Source organism: Solanum dulcamara, chromosome 1 (genome assembly GCF_947179165.1).
Source record: "Solanum dulcamara chromosome 1, daSolDulc1.2, whole genome shotgun sequence".
Taxonomy (NCBI): Eukaryota; Viridiplantae; Streptophyta; class Magnoliopsida; order Solanales; family Solanaceae; genus Solanum; species Solanum dulcamara.
Genome location: NC_077237.1, coordinates 82,400,865 through 82,413,161, shown reverse-complemented (window position 1 = coordinate 82,413,161; position 12,297 = coordinate 82,400,865).

The following is a 12,297-nucleotide window of genomic DNA, read 5'->3' as shown; positions in this document are numbered from 1 at the left end:
ATCGATAAACTGAATCGAAAAAGTGTTATTGGTTTATTGCTATTGGGTTATTGGGTTAACGATTAATTAATAGTTTTATAAAAAAAAAATATTAAGTTATCGGTTCGGTATTGATTTTTTAATATTGGGTAATTGGGTAAACCGATTACCCATTAAGATAATAACAATTTACTATTTTAATTTTTACTTATACATAAATATTAAAGTATCAAACAAAATATTTTAATATAATTACTATATCAGATTATCAGTACCCTACACAATTCACAATTTACACTGCTTCACAGTTCACACTGTATTTATCCGTTAGGGGTTAGTATTACTTTAGGTTCACAATGTCAAAATCTAAAGAACTAAAAATGGAGGCTGCTACAATTTGCAAAGACAATGACAAAGGTTAGGCGATGGTGGCTAGGGTTGTGAATTGTGAGTATTCACAACAAGAATGTTTGATTTGCTTGTTTCGTTGTATGCTTGTATTGTGTCAAATTATTGGAGAAGTCGTATATTTGTTTTGAAAGCATTTTCTTATTGATTAAACCGAAAACTGAACCGTTAAAGACCAAAAATCGATAACAAATATCTTATTGGTTTGGTTATCGGTTTAGCATATTTAAAAACCAAAAACCAAAAACCAATAAAGCGAACCGATAATACTTAAATTCAAATCGAACCGATCGATACACACCCCTAATGACAGAGATATTTTGATCTTGAAAAAAAATAATTTTCTGCTTCAGCTTTTTTTAAGAAGCAGAAATTTTTAGCTTCTTCCAATAGCAGGAAAAAAAAATGTTTCTGCTTCCATTTAAAAGCAGTTTTACTGATTAACCGAACATTTTGATTTTTTAGAATTTTTTTTTTTAAAATAAGTATTTTTGATCTTCCAATAACAATGGCAGGCTTTAGATGTCATTTTGATATATTCTACCTATTTTAAATTTAAAATCATAAAATTAATTTTTTTTTATATCAAATCAAAGCGCACACATGATTTAAAAGGAGAAAATATCATATACATTGATGCAAATAAAATAATATTTTTTAAAAGATTTGAAAATATCAAATATGACAAGTAAAATGTACATGATAGAGTAGGACAGAGGGAGTACAATAGATTGGTCAATTGAATAAAGATAAAGGAGTTGTATAGTTTATCAAGGGCCACAACAATTTATTTAACCAATGCGAGTATCTAATAGTAGTAAAGGTCAAATATTTAAAGGTCAATCAAAAATAAATTTCGTGTCAGAGAGTCAAGCTAAGATGAACATTGGGATTTGGGTCAACGACGTCTGAGGTGTTGGAGTGGATGAAAATACAAAAGAATTTTGAACATTATTTAAATATATTTTGTTTTGTACCTTAAATAAGAGCGTTGACTTAGTAGTTTATGTGATTCTTGCTCATAAAAAGGAAACTAGATTTGGGATTCTAGTATAAAGAAAAAAACGTTGGAGAAAATAAATGAGTTTTTTTTTAAAATTCTTTTTTCTTGTATTTGGTATGTAAATAAATAAAATATTATTATTTTAAAAGTATTGTATATAATTTAAACAAATACTATGAGAGGTGGAACTGAGAGTAGGGATTGTGCGGTAGTGGGGATGGGGGACTGTGGGGGATAGGAGTGAAGACGGAGTATATTGAAGAGTGGGTTGGTAGGAAGGACACGATTAATGTAAAATATTTCTTGTAGAATTTATTTTCTCTACTTTTATTATGTCATCGAAAAAGTCATTTTCCTGAAATTGTTTTTCTAAAAATAAATAATTCAAAAATTTTGATCAACCAAATAAGAGATAATTGAAAAATATTTTTCGAAAAAATATTTTCCATTATACCAAAACCACTCTAAATGATAAGATTGGAGCTAGAATCCCAATTCTAATTTCAAAAAAGATGAAGCGCAACCATAAGGAATGTGGTGCAATAGATATGGTTAGTCCTCCCTTGATTAGAAGTCTCGAATTCAAAGCCTGAATATGGAAAAATTATTGATAGAAAGCGCTTCCCCTCAAAAAGAGCTCTCCGTGGCGCGAATTCGAATTAGTCAGACTTCAATTTGGGTTCGAATTAGTCGAACACCAATGCGAATACCAGACACCAAATAAGAAACCAAAAAAATAAAAAATGAAACGCTTGGCCACTAGACTTAAAAATGTGAGTTGTCAAATAATTTATTAATAAGATTATCTATACATTTTTTAAATTTATTTTTACATATTATTTAAATATGCATTTAATAAAAAAAATTCACATAAACTAAGATGTCTACGCCCTTAAATCTTAATAATATAACTGAAAATGTAGGAATGATGATATACTCCCTTCGTTTTATATATATATATATATATATATATATATATATATATATTATTTATTTTTAAAACTCCTCCTTAGGGACTTCGCCTTTTTTGCTCCCTTGATAACTGATCTCACAACCTTAGAATCTGTAGTAAGGATTGTTTACCATCCGAGCAACTCTCTCTGGTCCCTTTATATTATTTTGGCCCCAATCCTGAAATGTAATCTCCAAACTTGAAGTACAATATAAAGAAAAATTTCAAAAAGAAAAGTTTGATCAACATTTTAGCCCTTTAGGTCTTGATTTATGCAACTCTTTCTGCCTTATAACCACTTACGAAACAAGAATTTTCAATAAGGGGGTTCAAAATCTGAAAAAGTAGACACACGAATTCGCCAAAGGAAGTTCGACATCTACTATTTATACATAAAAAAATATTTTAATCGTGTATAAATAGTATAATTTTTCACCGAAGGGGGTTCGGATGAATGCCATAGTCACCATGTGGCTTCGCCACTGCTTATAACTATTTTCTTTCTCTTTTTTTTTGAGAGTTTTCACCCGGTGTCAGATACTCGTATTGAGACCCACTAAATTTGATATTGCGCTAGCAAGTCCCACATTGAAGGATCAATATGGCTCTCCTAACAAAGGCGACTCAACGTCAAAAAAGTAATTCTTGAAAATAATTCAACTCCAAAAGCTAGTTCACGAAAATAATTGATTTAGACCATATAAGGATCATATAAGGCAATGCCACATTTCTTTTTCATCCAATATGAGACTCTTCAACACTCTGCAAATCTGTATCCAACAAGTCATCAAGCCCGAAACCTCTAGTTAGGAATGGATGGTTACCATCACAATCTTGTTGGTGAATCACTATTTTCTTCCAATAGATCTTACTATGATGATTAGGAAATTTACTGGAATAATTATTGTTCTTTTTTTCCTTGGTCCTCTAAGTCGTCGCAATAATGAGTAGTACATATGTAGCTCATGTTATTTCGAAGTTTAGGTAATAAATCAACATCAAAGGCCGTATATTAAGCAAAATTTGGTAGGTTAGGTCGTTGACTAATTCTTGCTGACTTAACAATTTACAATAATATTTATTTCATATTACTTCATTACTTACTAAATTAAGATAAAAATAATTTATTTTATTTTATTTTATCCCTACAATTAATATGGCATTTTGAATGTAAACAATTTCCAAAACTAGCTATTTCTATACTCTATGTATATTGCATTAATATAAACAAAGGACAAAATGATAAAATCTTTCAATGTATTAATGATTTCTTAATCACCGTATAAAGTTGAAAATGTCCATCTAATATGGAGCGGAGAGAGTATTAACAATATTATTTACTTCTCCACACCTAAGCTACACACCATGTGGTCATATTTCATATTTTAGCCCATATTTGGCTGACCAAAACTTTTGGTATAGTCCTTTGTTAATTACAAAACTCGAGTCATTTTTTTTTTGATTAGATAAGAAAAGGAAGTAATTAATACTGAATGCTAATTTAAATTTCTGGCTATAAATTGTGTCAAGTTGCAAAAGTGGCAACTAATATAATTAAAGTCAAGTGGCTTGAGCAACTTAATGTATAAGGATTAATTTAGCCAACAAGCTAGACCTCAAAAATTTTGTTCAACAAGCTATTCCTCACAATTTTCTTTCATTTGCTTTGTAATTGAATAATGAATATTGAACTCGCACTAAAATTTTGTTCTTTATCACAAATCTTCATCAATTAATTTAAATGTGGATGTTTACTTGATTAAGGTATATAATTTTATATACTATATACTTAAGTTATAGAGAACTAATGAATGTAAAAGGACAAATATTATTAATCTTCTTTCCATTTTACGTTATATTAGATATATAACTGATAGATATTTAATACATTTTTTAAAAATATTCAAAATTAAAATTTATTATATGCGAGAAATTAATAGTGATTACTTTAAATGTTTTATTTTATACATTATTGTTCTTGTAAAATAATATTATTTGAAGATAACTATTATAGAGATGTTATAAAGGTGTAATGTTATAATGAATGTCATTACTGTTAAAGCTAAAATTTGTTACAGAGAGTAAAATATAACATAAAAAAATTATTCTGAGAAAATAATATTGCTATAACGAAATTGTAACGACCAAAATCGTCGTTATCTAGAAGGGGCAGAAAATTTTATGGTTCAAGTTATTTCGGACAGACACCAACCCGTCATAGCGGGAGTATTCGCGACATAGCGGGATCGACGGGACAAAATTAAAAGACGCAAATTTTTATTTTCTTCTTTTTCCCTTAAGTGTCAAAATAGACGATTGTCACCTTAGAAACCCTCAAAAAGTTGTTCTAGGCTTGAAGAGAAGAGAGGGAAAAAATTTTACAGCAAGGAAGGCTATAACCCACAAATTTCAGACTTGTCTCCATCGTTTCTCTTTCTGGGAGTTAGAGATCGTGCTATAATCCTTCTACAACTACTTGACGCTCAGGTAGGCTAGATTTTCTTAATTGAGTAGTTGTAAACCTAAACCCAATGCATATTACATCGTAGATTGACGAGAGATTTTATGGTTAGGTCTTCAGGCACGGAATTTAGATGGCTAAATGATTGTTATTGTTGTTTAGGGCAGGAAGATATAAAGTGGGTCATGATTTTCTGTAACTAGAGGTAGTGGTCCAATCCCAGAATGTTAATCTTGATAGTCCATGTTGAGAAGGCTGTTGACTTTTGCGAGACTAATTGTATGAAGATTGCTGGGTTATAATGAGATCCTCAGACTTGTAGGTTATGGATTATTGATGTGTATATAGGAATATGCTTGTATGTATAACTGTGTGTGTTCATGTTGACTACTCCCTATAAAAGTACTTGAGTAATGTATATTCATGAAATAAAAGGATGAATGTGAAATGACTATTTGTGATCAATTGCATGTAATGAACTTTTTAATTGATTGTGCAAGTGTGTAAACTATTCATTATTGATTGTGTTTGTGACTAGGGCTGTTGGATCGGGTACAACGCCGGTACATAATGAATCAGGTGTCACGCCGACACATAATGGATCGAGTACCACGCCGGTACATGTTGGATCGGGTAACACGCCGATACATAATGGATCGAATACCACATCGGTACATATTGGATCAAGTATCACGCTAATACATATTAGATCAGGTACCACATCGATACATAATTGAATCAAGTGTCACACTGACACTCTAATTATTGGATCGGATATCACAGTGATACACTAACAGTTTGAATGTGGGTTCCATGAGAGGACCAAGTATGTGTTATGGTTCCTTAAGAGAATCAATTGATTGTTGTAATTGTGATTAATCATGCCCATTATGTAAACTGATTCAAGTTAAGGATTGAAAGTTCGAGTGATGCTGTAATATAAAGTGGTTGTGTATCCTAGTTATATGTGTGATATTAGAGGAATTGACACCATTATAATGGAGCATGCTCATTTTATGCAATGATTGATATGTAAGGACCGAAGGTCCAAGTGTTACCAATTTTCATACCTTAAAGGTGTCCTCTGCATTATTATGCTATGATTGCTCGATGGGTCTGTACCATAAGCATGAGGTCGTGTGTAAGCAAGTGGAGAGCAGTTACAGTGTTGTTTAGTGAGATTAGTAACTTAGAGTCAGATATTATTGATATCATGTTGGTGCGTGTGTTAATAGGGAATTGTGAAAGGAGAATCTCCGAACAGGATGCCTTGACGGAGGAATCCCATTATGACGAGGCCGTCATAGAGGGTTAGGTTCCTCTATGGCGGGCTAGTACGGTTAAGGGGGAAAGGAGCCTTAGACCACCTTAATATTGCCTCTTGCAAGTGAGATGCTAAATATTCTAGGGCCATGTGTTAGTGTGAAAGCTTAAGGAAAGTAGACTGATTAAACAGATTTAATGATGGCTCGTAGTTCGAAAAATCCTCCATGTGCTAGAAGGGCTAGACTATGATCGAGTTCTAGGTTCGAAGAACATTGGAAGGTTAATGGGGATGGTAAGAGTTGGTGCATAAAGGTTTGGAGGGTGCATTTCCTTAATTGTATGGTTTCTTCTTGTTGATTGCTTTATATTATGTGGTGGGACTTGGATTGACCGATGATGCCTATTAGTACGTGTCGTTTGTACCGATACTACTCTAGTTATGCCATTTGGCATAGTCTGATTGCAGGGTCCGTAATTTTAATAGGCGAGGACGATGATGATCTCCAACAACTTCTATTCTTTCTTCCTTATGGTGGGAGATGTGTCATTAGTTTATTTATACACTGTACTTTTAGAAGCTATTGTACTTGTTTAGACTAATATCTTTGGGAAGGGTGTGTGTGTGTGTTAGAATGCTTCTTATAATTGATCCTAAAGTTTTAAATTAATACACGGTGACTTCATAACTCTTTTAGGCTGTTAGCTTGTATTTCGTTAAACTTCCACATGTTATAACAATTTGGGAATTGAGGGTTCTCCTACTAATGTGTTAGAGTAGGAGCCCGTGTGAGCTAGTGAGTTGGGTCGTAACAAGTTGGTATTAGAATCCAGATTATCGGTCTTCCAGTACAAGAGCAAATATGGAATAAACTCCTGCGGATTGGAGTGTTGATTGTATTTAATTCACAAATTGACAAATTTAAAAAACTTTTATCTTGTCAAACATAAATTTAAAGGATAAAATTCTTTATTTATCTTAAAGTATAACTTATGAGCTATGAACTGGACTAACATAAATTTTATAGAAATTAAACGACATAACTTGTGTTATATAATAATATAAATATATAAAAAAATATATATATTTTTATAAGAGATATTTTGACTATTTTTTTTACTTCCTTTGTCTCATATTATATGGTATTCTTTCATTTTTAGCTCGTCTAAAAAAGAATGTCATATTATTATTATTAAAAATAACTAATTTTAAAATTTTGTTTTTACCCGAAATAATTTACAATCATATAAATATCTAAAAATTATTCTTAACGACAATTTTTTAAAATATTCTTTTTATTCTTTTTAAATATCGCACCAAATCAAGCAATACTACATAAAATAAGATGGAGGAAACATTAATTCCAATTAATATCTATCTACAACAAACTCCATTAAATTTTTTTTGATTTTAATGGCCATTTTCCTTAATTTGCTTTTCCTTTTTGTTTCTTTTTTTCTGATATGAAGGGAAGAGGGAGTTGTGGGGGCTATATATATATGGATCTTGAGGATTCAAGTTGTACAACTAAGCAATGGCTGATTGGTTATGGTTTAGTATTTGGATTTCCCTTGTGATTTTCCTATGGTAGATAGAGGCATTTTTTGTGCCACGTGGCGTTGAATCATTTGTTGGGGTGAAAATTTTTCTTTGAGTTTCAGCCACTAAAGAATTTTATATGGTGAGTCTCACCTAGCGTTTAACCCAAGCAATTTTTGAGAAAAACTTGAAAAATATTTAGAAATTTGTGTTATTCATACAATTTATTATTACTTGGTAAATATTTTTTATAAAATCCTCAAGTTTTCAAGTTCTAAAAAAAAAAGTAGAACTTGGGAACTTGGAAAATTTTAAAAATTTAAAATAATCTCAAATTTTTATATTGTATAAAAACATCGATCATTTATTAATTCCAACTAAATATTTATCTACCAATTTACTCCATTAATATGATCAACCAATACCATTAATCCCTCTTAAATAAAACTTTTATATAAAAATATCCACCGACCCTCTTTAATGAAACTTCTACCTATATGCCAACAACCACATAGTTTGATATTACTTCCTTCGAAAAAGAATAGTTTGAATGATAATTTTTTTTAAAAATAATAATTTATTTTTAATTTGATTAATGTATTGTATATAATGTTATTTTGTTGTTGTTGATTGTTATCAATTATTTCATAAGGTTTTTTTTAAGGAACATGTTTATCATAAAATGATAACACAAAATTATGGATATTTAAAATAATTTTTAGAACTTATAGGTACAAAATAATATTTTTTGAATTTTCACCAAAACTTGAGGCCAAACGCATGGTGCAATTTCACCAAAAATTCTCCCAAGAATAACTTGCCAAGAATATTTGGGAACTTGGGGCCAAACGGGGCCTTAGTGTTTGGCCATAAATTTTCAATTTTTTTTGGCAAGTTATTTTTTGGTGAAGTTTCATCATGTGTTTGGTCATAAATTTTTGGAGAAATATTTGATTTTAAAAAAAAATATGATTTATATCTATAAGTTATAAAATTATTAAAATTACCATAAGTTTGCATTATCAATTTATAATGAACATGTTCCATTAAAAACAACCTTATAAAATAATTGATGACAATCAACAACAACAATAACATGGACAAGAGCATTATAATAATCACACACTTAAATTTGTCACTGATTTAGAATAAGTTATAACGCATTAAAATTAAGTTATTCTTTTTAATGAAGTTTATCATAGATAAATATTAATAAAATAATAAACACCAATTCGAGGGGCGGCATCACGGGAGGAGCTACATGAAACTCAGGGGTTTCATCCGAACCCCCTCGATAAAAAAAAATACTGTGTATTATGATCAAAATTTTATTTTATGTGTATATATTGAGTATTGAACCCCCAAAACACAAGTCCAAGGCTTGGTTCAGCGGCAAAAAGATTCACTCCACATTTTCCTCTTCTTTTTGTTATATGAAATAGTTATTTTTTGAAAATCTTTTGGCGCAAATATAACCAATTTTGATCCGCTCTAAAGTAAAATAATAAAATAATTTTAATAACCAATCTCTTGGCTATATACTATGCAAAAAATAAAATAATTATGATTTTTGAAATAGAATTAAACTTCATCTAGCCCGCTTATATTCAATCCAATCCATTCATATTTAATTCGATTCTTTTTTTTAAATCCATTGATGAAAATTGTAGTTCCGCCGGTGGGCGGCATTCGTGCGAATGACCCCTTATATGCCAGTGTTTATCGCTTTATTTTTTTCCACGTATTGAGCCAAATTATAACTGACGTAAGTAAAAACAGAGACATCTTAATTTTTTTTCGATTAGGGCTTTTTCTTGGTGTAAAAAATATGGGGCGAAGGAAATTGGAAATAAAGCGAATCGAAGAGAAGAGCTGTAGGCAAGTAGCGTTTTGTAAGCGGAGGAAAGGTCTATTGAAGAAAGCAATAGAGCTTTCCATTCTATGCGATGTAGATGTTGCTGCTGTAATCATCTCCAATCGTGGAAGGCTCCATGAATTCTCCAGCAATAACAGGTTCTTTTTTTTCCCCTCTAGATTATTGCGGATCTTTATTTTTGATACGTGTTGTGCTGTTAGAAAGTCGAATAGTTTTGTAGGTTTCTAGCGGTGCTGTTTTTGGTGATATGCAGAACTATTGGCTTTTTGCAACTTTCACACCTCAACTATCAATTGTTTCCTTTTTCTACTTAAACTATCTCCATTGTGCATTAAAACACACCTCACTATCATTTGTTTCCTTTTTCTACCTAAACTATCACCATCGTTCAAATAGGAAAAGGGAACAACTAATAGTTGAAGTCTATTTTAATACATAAAAGGTGATAGTTCAAATAGGAACAAGGAACAAATGATAGTTGGGGTGTGAAACTCGAGAAAAAGTGATAGTTTAGATGTGTTTTTGATCATTGTTTCAAAATAATGAGATAGAATTCCGATCGGTATTACAGACTAGAAAGATCTTTTACCTCAATTGAATGTCTATGGTAATAAGAGTAATTGATCGATAGGCTGACCCTAAAGAATTTGAGAATATAAGCAAAATTTGAATGAATTTGTTCAATTGTATCTATCACCTAAATAGCAAGAGACAACTCTCCTTAAGCTTAAGTAACTATCATAACCTAATCTTTATAGATAATATTAGATAATAATTCAAATAATGAAACAAATTAAATCTTATCATAACTGTTGAGTAACAACCTGATAACAATTGATATACACAAATTTATCCTAATCTTACCATCAAAGAGAATCATAAGAAAACTCCAAATATATAAAGATGTAAAATGAAAGGAATCACTGTAAAAAAAGTACACTTAATTAAGTTCAATTCGAGCAATAAATATTTCTTACCTCGGGAAAGGGTTTTTCAATCGTCAAAATCTAGTTATCTCCTTCCAAAGACGAGTCTCTCTCTCTCTCTCTCTCTCTCACACACACACACACACACACACAGCCCTAATTATTCTAAGTAAAGATGAAATTTTCCAAATTGCAATTCTCCTCTCTTTGCTAGACTTGAACGCCATATTGGCTCGATAAATTTTTTCCAATGCATCGGGATGAATTGATAATTTTAGGAAGCTTCAATTTGTGTGGTTCAATGTTTGCATTAGTTCAAGCTACTCGCAACGTTTTTCCAGCATTCCTGCACGTCGCACTTGCTAAATAGATTTCCCCGGTTCATCAAGCTGGATTGTTAATTCTAGTCAACTTTGAGTTATGTCCCTCATATTACTCCATTGGTTTTTCAAGCAGCTCCTTGGTGCTTCGCCAACATTACAAAGGGGCACAACCAAAGCCACTGCAATGTACTAGACTTGAGTATCTACCCAAAGTCTAGGCTATTGCATAGAGCCCCCTCCCCCAAACCCAATCTCCAGCTGGGTCGTTGAGATCACAACATTATTCAATATGGCTCTCTAAGCATCTTTGAGCCATTTCTTGAAGTTTCTTCAACATGCAACATTCCATGAATACTTTTGATTTTAGCATGAGTCAACGTTCTTCTTGACTATTCTTGACCTTATGAAATCGTATCATTCTTTTTCTGATGAAAAGGCTTTTTCCTCAAGCTCAACATATCTACATCAAAAGAAAGAAAACCAAAATATTAGGCAAATCTTAATGAAGGCCACACCAGATTCCCTTGGTTGAAATAACACGAAATAATACACATAAGCCTCTTTTTACACTTGAATTTAGATATTTACCATTAATAAATATTGAGATATAATCATAATCTAAGATAATAAAGTCATCAACATGCTACATAAGAATATAGTACAATACTTCTACAAATACCTTAGATGCAGTGTTATCAAAGGTGGGCTTAAGCCCCAAAGCGAGGTTAAAAATGTGTTGAGCGCTTTGTCTCGCTTAATGTGCGCTTCAGTGTCATCATCAAGATTGTAAGACAAACTTTTCTCTTCCAATGAACCTCTTCTGAAGAGGCGACACTAAACAATTGATATATTACTTTATCGTAAAAAAATTTCAATTTCTTTATTCATATTATTTGTCATTCATGCTTATAATTATTACTTTTAGACTAAACAAATATATTTGTATTTTTGCTCCCTTTGCGCTTTTTTTCAAAGCCCACATTTTATTTGTCAGAAAGCCCAACAAACCTTTGAGCTTTTTTGCACTTTTTACTTTTGATAACATTGCTTAGATGTTTAAGGAATCTCAAGCATAATAATGAACTAATTACATATCACATTATAATCCAAGGCTTCCCAAATTAGCTCCAAGCTCCGTTTCTCGATCGTGCTACCATTCCAACAAGTGTGTAGCATGAGATTAGGAATAGGAACAAGAATAGTATATGAAATCCTATTTAGATTAGGAATATGAATATGAATATGAATATGAATATGAATATGAATATGAATATGAATATGAATATGAATATGAATATGAATATGAATATGAATAGGAATAGGAATAGGAACAAGAATAGTATTTAAAATCCTATTTAGATTAGGAATATGAATATGAATATGAATAGGAATAGGAATAGGAATAGGAATAGGAATAGGAATAGGAATAGGAATAGGAATAGGAATAGGAATAGGAATAGGAATAGTATATAGAATATTTTTCTCCAATATTTCTCACAACATGTGTCTACTTATTCAATTTTATATAAGTTTAAGTGTCTACTTATGCACACCCAAAGTTGGAGG